This window comes from Rhinoderma darwinii, unplaced genomic scaffold, assembly GCF_050947455.1.
Source record: "Rhinoderma darwinii isolate aRhiDar2 unplaced genomic scaffold, aRhiDar2.hap1 Scaffold_968, whole genome shotgun sequence".
In the NCBI taxonomy this organism is placed as follows: Eukaryota; Metazoa; Chordata; class Amphibia; order Anura; family Rhinodermatidae; genus Rhinoderma; species Rhinoderma darwinii.
Genome location: NW_027464543.1, coordinates 40,155 through 55,966, shown reverse-complemented (window position 1 = coordinate 55,966; position 15,812 = coordinate 40,155). Strand labels below are relative to the sequence as shown.

The 15,812-nt window shown below is 43.0% G+C and overlaps 2 non-coding genes and 1 pseudogene across 2 annotated transcripts; all 3 read right to left on the bottom strand.

Annotated features, from left to right (window-relative positions):
- Positions 1–4,132: 4,132 nt before the first annotated feature.
- On the bottom strand, positions 4,133–4,323 carry LOC142734249 (U2 spliceosomal RNA). The gene has a single exon (XR_012880241.1). It is a non-coding gene; the product is annotated as a U2 spliceosomal RNA (small nuclear RNA).
- A 6,152-nt stretch (positions 4,324–10,475) lies between these two features.
- Positions 10,476–10,666, bottom strand: LOC142734234 (U2 spliceosomal RNA). The gene has a single exon (XR_012880232.1). It is a non-coding gene; the product is annotated as a U2 spliceosomal RNA (small nuclear RNA).
- Positions 10,667–11,904: 1,238 nt separating this feature from the next.
- LOC142734238 (U2 spliceosomal RNA) lies at positions 11,905–12,126 on the bottom strand (annotated as a pseudogene).
- Between the last annotated feature and the right edge of the window lie 3,686 nt (positions 12,127–15,812).

Genomic DNA, 15,812 nt, shown 5'->3' with positions numbered 1-15,812 from the left:
TCTTTCATAGATTCACTCATTATCCCATTGTCCCACATAAACTGACACACTTCCACTAGGTCTGCTCCCATTATGTCCCACGCTTGCACATACAATTCCACAGGAATACCGTCCTTCCCTGGAGTTTTATTTTTACTAGCACTCTTGACCACTTGCATAACTTCATCCATTGTAATTCCCTCTGATAACATATCAGAATCCTCCTTCCCTAGCACATTCTCTAATTTATTCATGGTATCATTCACCAAATCTCTATCAGTCCATTTGTCACCATACAGCTCGCGATAGAACGACTCCACTTCATTCATCACATCCTCCCCATAAACACAGTCACCCCCACTATTCATAACAACATCCATATCATCCTTCTTCCCACACATCTTTTTGAAGAAAAATCTTGTGCACTTCTCATCCTTTTCCAGATGTTCAATCTTAGATCTATATATGATTTCTTTCCCCCTCTCATCCATCTCTTTCTTAATCTCACTTTTGACCGCACAAAGCAAGTCACCCACATCATACCCAAGCATACTAAGCTTCCTCAACCACTCCATTCTCATATTCAGCTCTTTATATTTATTCCTACGAATTGCAGCTTTTTTATATCCCCATTTTTTAAAGAATTTCCTAACTTCACCCTTCATCCAGTCCCACCATTCTAACATATTCGCAAAATTTCTTTTTTTCCACTTCCATCCCACATACGCACGCTTAAAATCATCCATCACTTTTTTATCTTCAAGCAACCTGATATTCAGCTTCCACACCCCTTTACCATACTTTAATTTTGTATTCCCCTCAAAAAAAGCACTCATACTCACGTGATCAGTAAACATCACATCATCTTGGCGGAAAGATTTACATACCAAATTTTTGAAAAACACCCGGTCAATCCTGGATGTCACCCCACCCCCCTCTGCTCTAAAGGTTGCGGGCGGCGGCTTACCTAAAAACATTTCAGATGCATCTACAAAAGAAAAATCATTAATTAAATTATTTAACATTTTACCCGACACATCCATCTTAGCCCCTTCGGTAACACAATTGAAGTCCCCCACCCACACAGTAGGGATCCTACCAGGCAAAAAAATACTCAATTTTTCTAACAACTCTACTCTATCCCCTTTACTTGTTGGCCCATACACATTTATTACCCTGACCTTCCACCCTCTATAGCTTATAATTGCAGATAAGCATCTACCCGCCTCCACCACAGTATAACTATCAAATTTATAATCCTTATTCCCCAATAAGATTCCCACACCATCATTTTTATTTTTAACCGAGCCTGACCATATACTTTGGCCATATTGCCATTCTTTTTCATCTAATGCATCAGAGATGCCACATTCTTGCAAGCAAAAAATATCAGCCCCTAGATTTTTAAGGAAATCTAGTGCTGCAATTCTCCTAGGCCTAGATTTAATCAGCCTGACATTCAGGGATAGGACATGACATGTGATTTTGGCAGCCATGTTTTAATCTGGAGATGAAAACGTTGAACAACAAGCCCATCTTTTCCTCAGCCTTTTCCTTCTTGAGGCTGGCAATCCAACGCAAAGATAGAGCCTTCCAGATCCCCTAGAAAAGGAGTGTCAAAAGAAATACTAGTCACAGGATACACGCCGTCCCTCTGTGGACTCGCACTTCCTTCACTTGATGGTGAAAAGTTTGTTCTCTGCCTTTTTGGAGCCATCCCAAACTCCTCTTCACCTGGTCTCACAACAGCTGTTGCAAAATCACCCTGCTCTCCAGCCACCTCATGAGCCTCCTCTGCCTCCTCCCACACAATCACTGGGGTTATGGAGACTGAAGTCTCAACCTCACCTTCACCTTGCAGCCCGGTTTGCTCATCAGAAAGAGGGGGAAGGTCTTCTTCCACAGGTGATATTTCCATCACTCCACCCTCCGCACCTGCAACTGCAATTTCCTCAGACAGTGGACTTTCTGCCTGGATAATTGGACCAGCAACCTCAGGATCTTCAGGTCTCCCAGCAGGCCTCTGTCTGGCCATATCTGCATAAGAACGCTTAGGACAATTCCTGAAGGCGTGTCCTGTCTGTGCACAGAGGTTGCAAACGATGGGGTTGGTACAAACCTTTGACTCATGGCCCACCTGGCCGCATTTCCCACACCTTTTTCCTTGATTACAGGACTCCAGTATGTGTCCAAAGATCTTGCAGTTCTTGCAAAAGAGAGGGGGGTTAGGGAAGAAAAGATAGCCCCTGTCCCTGCCAATAGAAAAGTTCAAGGGGGGTCTGCTTAGCCCATCAACCCCTTCTGGATCCCTCTTAAAATTAACAATAAATTTGTACTTGCCACTCCAGATTCCAGCCTCGTTGAGGATCTTGTTGGAAAAGACCACAGACTCACAATGGCGGAGGAGGAAGGCCTCAATGTCCGACCTTGGCACATGGGGATTGTACATGAAGACAACCAAAGGGACATTCCCATCTTCATAGAGGAGAGTGAAAACAAGACCATCCAAAGCAGCATTGTTGCGGTTCTTCTTCAAAGTGTTGTAGAAATTTAGGCAGTCGCTCCTAGAATTAAGCACAAGGGTATAATGACCCACCTTATGTTCCTGGAGGCAGAGGATGGCAGGGCGAGGGATCTTCAGAGCTCCAAAAATAACTTCGTCCACCAGACGTCCAAGAGGAAAGCGATTCTCCAATCCAGCTGTAGCATTGATGCGGATTCCAAACTTGACCCGGAGATCTCCGGTCCTGGGATATACGATCTGAACGCCCATGATCGCCTTCTTTGTCTCCTGGCTCACCCCCTAAAGCAGCAGGTGGCTTAAGCTGGTAAACCAGCGATGCCACAAGGCCAAGGGCGAGCACACAGACGGACCTCCTGACCAACCCCTTGAGATTAGCCAAAAGGCCGAGAAGCGATAACCCGAACAGGCCGCGCGTTGCCCGAGCCTGCCCGATACTGCTGTTCAGCCCTTGCAGCGATTCAGCCTACTTCTAGGCAATTCCATGGGGCCCTGCAGGCTCACACACTCACAGCTACACGGGAGGTGAATAAAGGCCGGAGAGGAAGCCAGACAGGATTTGCTTCTTTTGCTTGCACCACAATGCAGTGCTGAAAGAGGAGGAATCTACATAAAAACGCCTTCCTGGCAACGCCCAAATGCCCTGCTGCCATGCAGATAAACACTGGCAGCGGCAGCAAGTGCATGCCCACAGCCACCCCTTGTTCCTTCACACCTTGTATCAGCTGTAATCCAGTCCAGTCCAGTGCTGCCTGCTGAGCAGCACTGACCAACACTGCCTGGGCCCAGGCTTTTATCTCTGAGGCCCCATTATGATGTCAGAAAGCTGGCTCTGGCTCCTCAGGGCTCCACTATGACACGTGCAAAGTTCCGTCTGAACTTTATATAAGACGGTGCGGCTCAGTCAGTCACTCAGTGTTGCCTGAGAGGGCAACACTGCAACAGCCGGCCGCCAGGCTGTCTTTTTTTGCACAGCTAGTTGCCTCCAGGAGGCCACAAGAGGGAGACAAGGGACTGCAAAATGGAAAATAAGCATCCACCAACTTTACAGACAACTTCTCCTTGCTCCTACAACCTCCATCCTTGCACAGTTTGTTATTCTTCTAGGTAACATAGTAACAAATCCAAATTGCTGCTCTCTTTGTAGGCAAGCAAGGCTTTGTTGCAACTGCAATTCTTACTCCTTCTTGAAATGTAGGGACGACAGTACATTCCATCACATCCATCTAGTGTACACAGGTAGGTCCATTGTGGCGGGCGGGCGGGCGGCTTTAATGGCTGTTTGCTGTTCCCCTACTCCACTCCACTATTTGACTGTGGTGCTGCATCAATCAGTGGCTGGCTCAGGTGCAGCTCTTTAACTTACCTAAAAGGGAGGGCGGAGAGAAGACAAGGAAGGTGAATGAGCTGTTCCAATGTGAAATGCCGGAAACACAGACACACAGACGACACAAAACAAGAGGTGGCAATGTATTCATTAATTGCATTTAATCAATTAGCTCATTATCACTCATGCATTGTCCAACAGGTGTTGAAATAATGGGATTAAAAGGGGAGATCCCTTCAGAAAGACAGAAACAATGGCAAACACAAAAAACACTTTTGGAATCTGATTTTAGTCAACACATAAGGAAAGGGTGCACCGGTCCTGGAAATACTGCAATACCAGGTCAATGCGTGGAGTGGACAGAGCAAGCTCTATTTCCATCTCCCTGTTCTAAAAATCCATTTAATATATGGTCCCCAGATAGGGGACGTATCAAATATTAAACTGATAAGAACAGATTTTTTCTTTTGAATTTAACTAAGTCTAATCAAACTAATTTCTTAAGAACAAGGTCTAGTATAACATCTTCCAACAACTAAAGTGCCATGTGCTCTGTGCTCTTCTTTTCCCTAAACGTTTCTTGTCTAGCAGGTAATATAAATACAGTTCACTGATTGCTAATTTTATACACTCTTTTTCGCTAATATAATCTCTCTTGAACAATAAAATATTTCTGGTTTTCCATAGTGCGTTTTTTATGCAGTTTATAGTGCACCATAAAACTCTTTCTTTTTCTTTTGGCAGTGTCTCATGAATACCATAAAAAATCACTTCAAAGTTTAAAAAGCTAAGACCAGTTAAGAATTTTAAAAGTTCTCCACATTCTTTCCAAACAGTCTGTGCAAAATGACAATTCCAGAATATGTGCAAGGTCGTCTCATCATAGCAGCATTGTTGTCTAGGGCAGACACTGAAATTGCTCAATCCCCTTCTGTGCTGGAAAAATCTGGTGGGCAGACAGTCATGAACCATCATCCAGGCAATGTCTTTGTGGCTGTTTGTAAGGTAGGGTGCATTAACTTTTTCCCATATAGTAGCGCTTCTGTTGAAAGAAAAGTTAGAAATGGGTGTCATTGTGTCTTTTTTCTTTATTTCTAGGGACAATTTCCTCGGATTTTTCAAAGTCTCCACCTCAAAGGACTCAAGGTTATGTTGTTTTATTACCTTTTCTAAAATAATATATTGCTTGGGTGGAAATATTAAAACTGGACTAGATAATGACATAGAAATCCACTTGCGTCGCCTAAAAATATGTCCTGCAGCATATCGTAAAAAATAGGACCAATTATTACATAAAGACACACTTTTAAAACAGAGGCTAAAAAACTTAGAATATAGAAAAAGTTTTACATTTGGCACATCTTTACCACCTTTACTAAGTGATTTAAACATTGTCTGTCTATTTAGCTTTTCGAATTTCGAACTCCATACGAATTGGAATAGCATTCTTTGAAGTCTTTTAACAGTTAACTCATTCGGTGGAAACACAAAACTCAAGTACAGCATAATCGGAAGCAGAATGGCTTTTATGACAAGAATTTTGCCACACAAGGTAAGTTTTCTCAACATCCATAAATCTATTTTCTTTTGTAACTTGTTTTTTACGTCTTCCCAGCTTTGCGCACCATTATTTTGTTGATCGAAGATTACGCCTAAAACTTTAATTTGGTCGGTTTGCATTTTTAAGCTAGGCATAAAAAAATCAGTCCAATCTCCAATCGTAAAACAACTACTTTTGTCAATATTAAGTTTAAAAGCAGAGGCTAGGCAAAAAAATTCTGTAATTCTTATCGCTCGTCTAAGGGCAACCTGTGATGAACAGAAGATAGAGATATCGTCCATATAGCCCATGACTTTAACTTCGTTCCCACCACCTCCGGGTAGGGGAACACCTCTGACAACCTTGTCTTTTCTGATCATTGACAGAAGCGGTTCAATGGCACATATAAATAGTATGGGCGACAGGGGGCACCCCTGTTTAACTCCTGAGTGCAGTTTAACTTCGTCTGTTAGCGAGCCGTTGACTAATATTCTGCTAAAAGAGTTTTTGTATAAAAGCGCAATTTGTCGTATAAAAGCATCTGGAAAACACATCTTTTTTAAAACTAACCATAAAAACCTATGAGACACACGATCAAATGCCTTCTGAAAATCTAATGACAAGATGGCTAAATTCTGCTGTCTATCTTGCTGGTACCAAATTACATCTCTGATGGTGTTTAGATGTTCTGTCACACTTCTCCCTGGTACTGCACAAACTTGGTCCATATTTATAACTTGGCTTAAAACCCCTTTAAAACGGTTAACTAAAATTTTGGACATAATTTTGTAATCCACGTTGAGAAGCGTAATTGGTCTCCAGTTTTCTAACCGAGATTTTTCTCCTTTTTTATGAATTAGAGATACGAGTCCACTTCTCCAGGATAGTGGTAGCAGATCACTTTTAAAGGCTTCCTTAATAACAAGATAAAAGTCCACACTTAAAATGTCCCAAAATTCCCTATAAAATTCTACGGGAAGACCGTCAGATCCCGGGGTTTTCCCAAATAAAAAGCTTTTGACAGCAGCATGAAGTTCTTCAGAAGTAATGTCCTTACATAACAGTTCTTGGTCGGTTTTGGATAACGTGCAATCTAGAGTGTTAATAGCATCCTCAGTAAAAGACAAGTCTATAGGTTTGTCGTTAAAAAGTTCTTGATAAAAGCTTTGAGCTTTGGCAAGCATGCCGTCTGCTGTTGTTTCGCCTTCCAGCTCCTTAATCATCTCTTTGGTGCTGACGGTTTTTTTGAAGAAATACCTAGAGCATTTTTCATTTTTCTTAAGAATTTCAATTTTTGAGCTGAAGATGATTTCTTTCCCTTTGTTCTCAATTTCTTTTGCGATTTGTTCCTTTACATTTATAATTAAGTCTTCCATGTCTATACCAGCACTTCTAAGTTTGTAGTACGTTTGTAGCTTGGTGTTGAGTGTGTTGTGCCACTTCGTCTTCTCTCTTGCTCTCGCAATGCTTTTTTTGACAAAGAATTCTTTGATTTTATTTTTGGCGTATTCCCACCACTCTAGCATGGAAGCGTAATTTTTCTGTTTACTTTTTAAATGGTTATAATGGTTTAAAAAATCTGTCTTTATTGCAGTTTCTTGAAGTAGCGTTGTATTGAGTCTCCAGACTCCTCTGCCTTTGACAAGTCTGGGGACTTCTAATTGTGTCTGAATCATTTTGTGGTCTGAAAAAATATTGGAAATTAACAAAGATGATTTTGGAATAATTTGCTCTGTAACAAAAGTAAAGTCAATTCTGGACTTCGTAACAGCATTTTCCCAGGTGTAACCCGGGTCAGATTTTTGCAGGTCTCTCCAGGTGTCTTTTAGTTTAAAGTCTATGAGCAGGTCCTTTAACTGTTTCTCTGTTTTGTCTTTTTTTGGCTCTCCAGTGCTACCTTCTCTCTTCTCACCGGATAAGATACAATTAAAGTCGCCAGCTATTATTAGCGGGGATGAACCAGGTAAGTAGCATTGTATATCCTCCAACCACTGCGACCTTTCTTCTTTTACAGGCGAGGCATAAACACAGAGAAGTCTTAAGTCCACCCCATGATGGGTTATATTAGCAAACAGAGCTCTTCCGGGCATAACTTCCTTGAATGCATTGACTTTGAACTCCTTAGACTTAAACAATATTCCAACACCGGTTGATCTGGTTTCATTATCTCCAGACCATATGGAATTGCCCGAAGTCCAATCTTGTCTTAGAGTTGCATAGTTCATGTCAAAATCTATTCCGCATTCCTGTACGAAAAAAATGTCTGAGTCCACTGTAGATAAATACGAAAATAAAGCGGCCCGCCTTGTCGGACCCTTTAGACTCCTCACATTGAGTGAGGAAATTTTAATGCTGTTTGCCATAGATCATTCGGATTAGTGGGCACTACTATCCGAATCTGACATGAAGCCCACTGGGGTGCAGGGGCTAGACACGTCTTCTGAATCCGAAAATTCAATATTGGCAGGATCGGATGGTGGGGGTTTTGCCGGAGGCGGTTTTGCTGGAGGTTGCTTTGCCGGAGGTGTCAGTTTAGCTGGTGTCACTAGGGGCTTATATTGAGGCGTGCTGGACCTTTTAGAGCCAACACTTGATCCCTCTTCCTCAGGTTTTCTTTTCCTCTGCACTTCTAGATCCATGGCTTCTTCCAGACTGTGACCCTTGGCCTCTGTAGAAGATCTCTCCCCCACTTTGGCTTCAGGTTTCACCTGTCTCATGATCTTAGCCTTCTCTAGATCTTCAGAGTTTTTTGGACCAAGACCTTTGGCTGCCACAGACGATCTCTCCCCTGCTTTAGCCTCAGGTCTCACAGGATCAGCATTCTCCAATCCATCAGGGCAATCCGACCAGACAGCCGGAGCACCCACGTCAGGTAAGCCTTCTCCTTGCGGAGGTTTCGCCGCTGGCCTCTGCGCTGAAGATGTCCCAGCAGCCCCTGGCTGCCCTCTGACCGCATCTGCATAAGAGCCAGTTTTCTTCAAAGGGCAGTCCCGAAAGGCATGCCCTGGTACACGGCAAATGTTGCAGACCATCACATTTGGACAACTGAAAGTTGCGTGGCCCTTCTGGTAACACTTTTTACAAACTGCCACCTCTTCTGGGCAGTTCTCATACGTATGCCCAAAGTCCATACATTTCCGGCAAAACAAAGGCATGTTAGGATAAAACAGACGTCCTCTGTCTCTGCCAATTAAGAATCCTGAAGGGGGGTGATGGTATCCCCCAATTCCTTCTGAGTCTTCCTTCAGCTTGACAAAAAACTTATATTTTCCTGTCCACAGCTTCTCAGAGTTCAGGACTTTGTGGGAAAAGCGCACTGAGGCGCAATGTCTCTGAAGAAAGAAGCTGATGTCATCCAGGAGCACATGGGGATTACTCATATGAACCACCAGAGGCTTTTCTTCAGTGGTAAACAGAATAACAAAGACTAGACCTTTAAGGTCTTCCTCACCCAACTTCAACCTGATGGTCCTGTACAAGCTTTGACAAGCAGCTTCCGATACCAGGGTAAGGGTATAGCGACCTGGAGCATCTTGGAGAGCTAGGATGTCTTCTCTCTTTATCCCAAGGATCTCCAGCAAAACTCGCCTCACGAAGAAACCCAGCTGGAACTTGTCTCTGGCATCATCTCCAACCTCGATCTTGAAGGAATCCTTTATCTTCAGTTCATCGGATCTTGAAAAACGCATAGTAGCCTCCATCCTCGCTTTGTGGGGATCGCCTTCTCCTCGAATTCTCCTCGCAGGTCCTCTCCTTATAGCAGCATAGGGCTTAAGATGGCGAACCACCGATGCCCTATGGCCAAGAGCTCGACAAGCTTTGGAAAGACCTTTCAGTCAGACACGAGATCTGAGCCAAAAGGCCGAGAAGCGATAACTCGAACGGGCCGCTCGTTGCCCGAGCCTGCCCGATACTGCTGTTCAGCCCTTGCAGCGATTCAGCCTACTTCTAGGCAATTCCATGGGGCCCTGCAGGCTCACACACTCACAGCTACACGGGAGGTGAATAAAGGCCGGAGAGGAAGCCAGACAGGATTTGCTTCTTTTGCTTGCACCACAATGCAGTGCTGAAAGAGGAGGAATCTACATAAAAACGCCTTCCTGGCAACGCCCAAATGCCCTGCTGCCATGCAGATAAACACTGGCAGCGGCAGCAAGTGCATGCCCACAGCCACCCCTTGTTCCTTCACACCTTGTATCAGCTGTAATCCAGTCCAGTCCAGTGCTGCCTGCTGAGCAGCACTGACCAACACTGCCTGGGCCCAGGCTTTTATCTCTGAGGCCCCATTATGATGTCAGAAAGCTGGCTCTGGCTCCTCAGGGCTCCACTATGACACGTGCAAAGTTCCGTCTGAACTTTATATAAGACGGTGCGGCTCAGTCAGTCACTCAGTGTTGCCTGAGAGGGCAACACTACAACAGCCGGCCGCCAGGCTGTCTTTTTTTGCACAGCTAGTTGCCTCCAGGAGGCCACAAGAGGGAGACAAGGGACTGCAAAATGGAAAATAAGCATCCACCAACTTTACAGACAACTTCTCCTTGCTCCTACAACCTCCATCCTTGCACAGTTTGTTATTCTTCTAGGTAACATAGTAACAAATCCAAATTGCTGCTCTCTTTGTAGGCAAGCAAGGCTTTGTTGCAACTGCAATTCTTACTCCTTCTTGAAATGTAGGGACGACAGTACATTCCATCACATCCATCTAGTGTACACAGGTAGGTCCATTGTGGCGGGCGGGCGGGCGGCTTTAATGGCTGTTTGCTGTTCCCCTACTCCACTCCACTATTTGACTGTGGTGCTGCATCAATCAGTGGCTGGCTCAGGTGCAGCTCTTTAACTTACCTAAAAGGGAGGGCGGAGAGAAGACAAGGAAGGTGAATGAGCTGTTCCAATGTGAAATGCCGGAAACACAGACACACAGACGACACAAAACAAGAGGTGGCAATGTATTCATTAATTGCATTTAATCAATTAGCTCATTATCACTCATGCATTGTCCAACAGGTGTTGAAATAATGGGATTAAAAGGGGAGATCCCTTCAGAAAGACAGAAACAATGGCAAACACAAAAAACACTTTTGGAATCTGATTTTAGTCAACACATAAGGAAAGGGTGCACCGGTCCTGGAAATACTGCAATACCAGGTCAATGCGTGGAGTGGACAGAGCAAGCTCTATTTCCATCTCCCTGTTCTAAAAATCCATTTAATATATGGTCCCCAGATAGGGGACGTATCAGATATTAAACTGATAAGAACAGATACTACACTTGATCTTAGCCAAAAGGCCGAGAAGCGATAACCCGAACGGGCCGCGCGTTGCCCGAGCCTGCCCGATACTGCTGTTCAGCCCTTGCAGCGATTCAGCCTACTTCTAGGCAATTCCATGGGGCCCTGCAGGCTCACACACTCACAGCTACACGGGAGGTGAATAAAGGCCGGAGAGGAAGCCAGACAGGATTTGCTTCTTTTGCTTGCACCACAATGCAGTGCTGAAAGAGGAGGAATCTACATAAAAACGCCTTCCTGGCAACGCCCAAATGCCCTGCTGCCATGCAGATAAACACTGGCAGCGGCAGCAAGTGCATGCCCACAGCCACTCCTTGTTCCTTCACACCTTGTATCAGCTGTAATCCAGTCCAGTCCAGTGCTGCCTGCTGAGCAGCACTGACCAACACTGCCTGGGCCCAGGCTTTTATCTCTGAGGCCCCATTATGATGTCAGAAAGCTGGCTCTGGCTCCTCAGGGCTCCACTATGACACGTGCAAAGTTCCGTCTGAACTTTATATAAGACGGTGCGGCTCAGTCAGTCACTCAGTGTTGCCTGAGAGGGCAACAATGCAACAGCCGGCCGCCAGGCTGTCTTTTTTTGCACAGCTAGTTGCCTCCAGGAGGCCACAAGAGGGAGACAAGGGACTGCAAAATGGAAAATAAGCATCCACCAACTTTACAGACAACTTCTCCTTGCTCCTACAACCTCCATCCTTGCACAGTTTGTTATTCTTCTAGGTAACATAGTAACAAATCCAAATTGCTGCTCTCTTTGTAGGCAAGCAAGGCTTTGTTGCAACTGCAATTCTTACTCCTTCTTGAAATGTAGGGACGACAGTACATTCCATCACATCCATCTAGTGTACACAGGTAGGTCCATTGTGGCGGGCGGGCGGGCGGGCGGCTTTAATGGCTGTTTGCTGTTCCCCTACTCCACTCCACTATTTGACTGTGGTGCTGCATCAATCAGTGGCTGGCTCAGGTGCAGCTCTTTAACTTACCTAAAAGGGAGGGCGGAGAGAAGACAAGGAAGGTGAATGAGCTGTTCCAATGTGAAATGCCGGAAACACAGACACACATACGACACAAAACAAGAGGTGGCAATGTATTCATTAATTGCATTTAATCAATTAGCTCATTATCACTCATGCATTGTCCAACAGGTGTTGAAATAATGGGATTAAAAGGGGAGATCCCTTCAGAAAGACAGAAACAATGGCAAACACAAAAAACACTTTTGGAATCTGATTTTAGTCAACACATAAGGAAAGGGTGCACCGGTCCTGGAAATACTGCAATACCAGGTCAATGCGTGGAGTGGACAGAGCAAGCTCTATTTCCATCTCCCTGTTCTAAAAATCCATTTAATATATGGTCCCCAGATAGGGGACGTATCAGATATTAAACTGATAAGAACAGATATTTTTTTTCAGTTGGCTACCCCCTCGCGGGGGTGTCAATGATTTATTACTTAAAATTCAAAAAACATTTACAATAAATTACAGCTTTTTACAATGAATTACAGTAATAAAATCAATTTACATAAAAACACATAAAAGGGGACATGGTGGCAAATTCTTATATATTGGAGTTCCATTCTTTTACAAACCATTTATTTGAAAGGGTGGCATTTCTTTTTTTATCTAATAAATAATAAATGTACATCTCACTAAAACAAAGACCTAAAACATCGTCAACAGATAAAACATCGTGCTTAAAAATCAGGATGTTCCTGGCCTTCCACAGAGCTTCTTTTACGCAGTTCATCGTCTTCCATGCAATAGTCTTTTGGTTCGCGGTTGGGCATCCAAAGAGTCCATATAAAATCATTTCGTAACTCAAGTCCTTTAGGTCTGCCATCTTCTTCATTAGAGGGAATATCTTTATCCAAATATGTTTTGTAAAATCACAAGTCCAAAAAATATGACGCACTGTCTCCTCAGCCTGGCAGCCTTCCCTCGGACAGACAGCAGACCTCGTGAATCCTCTCCTGAATTGGAATGCCCGGCATGGAAGACATTGATGAACGCAGCTCCAGGCCAGGTCCATCTGTGTATTAAAAAGATAAAACACATTAACCATTTTGAAGATAAAAGCACAGCGTTCATTATTAAAATTTTCAATATTAGTGACGACTTCATTTCCTCTTATGTCTTTTATAAGTTTCTTACTGTTTATCATGTCATTAAAATTTTTCCCTTTAAAATTAAACAAGGCCACTATTTTCTCTAAAATCACGTAATTTGCTGGTAGATTAAAAGCATAAGGTGAGGTTAAAACAATTTCAAACCACCCCATCCTTCGCATAAAAAACCCAGTATTAAAACGTAGAAAATAAGACCAATGATGTTGTTTAAAAAGAGAATTAAGACAGAAACAAAAGTACTTGATTAAAAGAAACCTATTAAAATCTGGAAAGTCTTTGACACCCTTTGGTTTGATTTTCATTACCGTCTCACGTTTAAGTTTCTCCATTCTGGAACTCCAAAAGAAGGTAAAACAAGCTTTAGTAATTTTTCTTAATAAAACCGTGGGAGGAGGCAAAACCATGCTTAAGTATAAAAGCAAAGGTAAAATTATCATTTTAATTATTAAAATTTTTCCCTCCATGGTAAGCTTCCTCATGTTCCACATGCATATTTTTTGATTTACCTTCTGCGCCACCATGTCCCAACTGATAAAACCATTGTCGTACTCACTGAAGGAGACACCTAAAATTTTAATATTATCAGACACAGGAACCGGTATATCTCTAAGAGCCATGCTTCCTATGTTTAAAATATGACTCTTGCTGTAGTTTACTTTAAAACCGGAAGCACAGCAATAAAACTCGATTTGCCTAAGGGTTCTCTGAAGCGACAGGGCGTCCCTACATAAAACCGCTACATCATCCATGTACCCCACTGCTTTGGCCTCTACGCCGCCTCCCCCGGGCAGGGGGACTCCACGGATACACTTATCGCGGCGAATTGCGCATAACAGAGGCTCCAGTGCACATATAAAAAGCAGTGGGGACAAGGGACACCCCTGCTTCACCCCAGAGTTTAAAAATACGTCCTGTGTCTTAAAACCATTCACTAAAATTTTGCTGGTGCATTCTCTGTAAAAGGCTTTAATAGATAATAAAAATCCTTCAGGTATACCCATACGTTCTAAAACCTTAAAAAGATAAAAATGAGAGGCACGGTCGAACGCCTTCTCAAAGTCTATAGATAAAATGGCTAATTTACCTTTTCTAGACCTCGTGTCCTCAATCACGTCTTTTATTAGGTTTAAATTATCCCAGATGCTGCGGCCTGGCACCCCACTCACCTGGTCAGAGTGTATAATGTGGGGTATTATGGCTTTTAATCTATTTGCACATATTTTAGCCATAATTTTATAGTCGCTATTTAGAAGGGTTATTGGTCTCCAATTCTTTAAAACTGCGATGTCACCCGTCTTATACAGCAGGGAGACCTCACCCTTCCGCCAGGACTTAGGCAGCATCTTGGAATTAAAAACATCAGAAAAAAGGTTAAAAAAATCCTCTTTTAAAATGTCATAAAATTTTACATAAAACTCACTGGGTATACCGTCCGGTCCGGGAACTTTCCCTGTTTTAAAACTCTTAACAGTTTCTAAAACCTCCTGCTCCGTCAGCTCCTGTAATAAAAAATTCTGGGAGACAGGGTCTAAAACAGTAGTAATCTCCTTCAGTGAGTCACGCATAAAATTATGATCCACAGTCTTAACATTAAAAAGGTCAGTGTAAAACTCATGAACTTTACTTAAAAGACCCTGTACATCTGACACCCCTTCTATATTTTTGATAATTGCCTTTTTGTTATTTATTTTCTTAAAAAAGTACCTGGAGCAGGTCTCGTTCTCCTCCACATGTTGTATTTTTGAACGGAATATAATCTCTTTACCTTTCTGCTCCAGGCACTGGGCTATCTCCTTTTTCAAATTGGTGATGTCATCTTTAACGTCTATGTCATGATCTTGCATTTTGTACAGGGTCTGCAGACGGGTATTGAGAATTTTAAAAAAAGCATATTTCTCTTTGGCTTTCGCCACGCTTTTCTTAATAAAAAAATCTTTTATTTTCTTTTTCATTTTCTCCCACCATGCACTGATGGGAGTACGTGTGTCTCTTACCCGCCTGCTTTCTTGGTAAAATTCAATAAAATCTGCTAAAACCTGTGGATCGTCTAAAAGGGAAACATTCATCTTCCAGGACTTTTTACATACAATATTATTAAGATCATGCTTTACTTTAAAAGATAAAAGCCTGTGATCTGAAAGCACATTGGTTAAAACTTCACAATTAAAAGGCAGTAAATTTTCAGAACAAAAGATAAAATCAATCCTGGAGCTACAGGTGGCGTTGCTCCAGGTAACGCCGGCTTCCTCTGGACTGCTCCTGTTACATTCTTTGTATATGTCTTTTAATTTAAAATCAGTCACGATATCCTTGAGCAGTCCAGAGGTCTTGTCATAGTTCCTACTCGTACTGTTGGTAAGCCGGCGTTCTCCTCTCAGGATACAATTAAAATCACCTGCGAGGATAAAAGGCTCAAAATTGTTGATAAAAAGCGGTAAAATCTCCAGCATCCTCGCTCTTTCGTTCTTTTCTGGTGATCCGTAAAAATTTAAAAACTGCCACTTTACACCATCAATAAAAGCTTTAACCATTAAAATACGTCCTGGTAAGATTTCTTGAATAAAATCAATTAAAACGTTTCCCTTAAAAAGAATGGCGACCCCTGCTGATCTGGACTCGTTGGATCCAGACCAGACGGATGGACCATACTTCCAATCCTTTTTGTAATTTTCATATCTCATTGTATGGGGAATGCCGCACTCCTGCAGGAAAAATACAGAGGCTGCCAGGCAAGATAAAAAATTGAAGAGAGCAACCCTTCTCACTTTTGACTTGGCGCCCCTCACGTTGAGGGAGATTCCCATGAGCTCAGACATCGTGGAGAGTTAAAGCAAAATTCTGATTTTAAAATAATAAATAATAGGCGTACTTAAAATCAGATTACTCCTCCACCAGCAATACCCGAAACCTCACTTGAACTCATGGCCCCGCCCTCATCCGACTCAACTGAAAAGAGGGACGAGGCAGGAGAAGAACTACTGTCGCTGAGAGCTGAGCCAGCAACACTCACCTCGTACACGGGGAGCCCA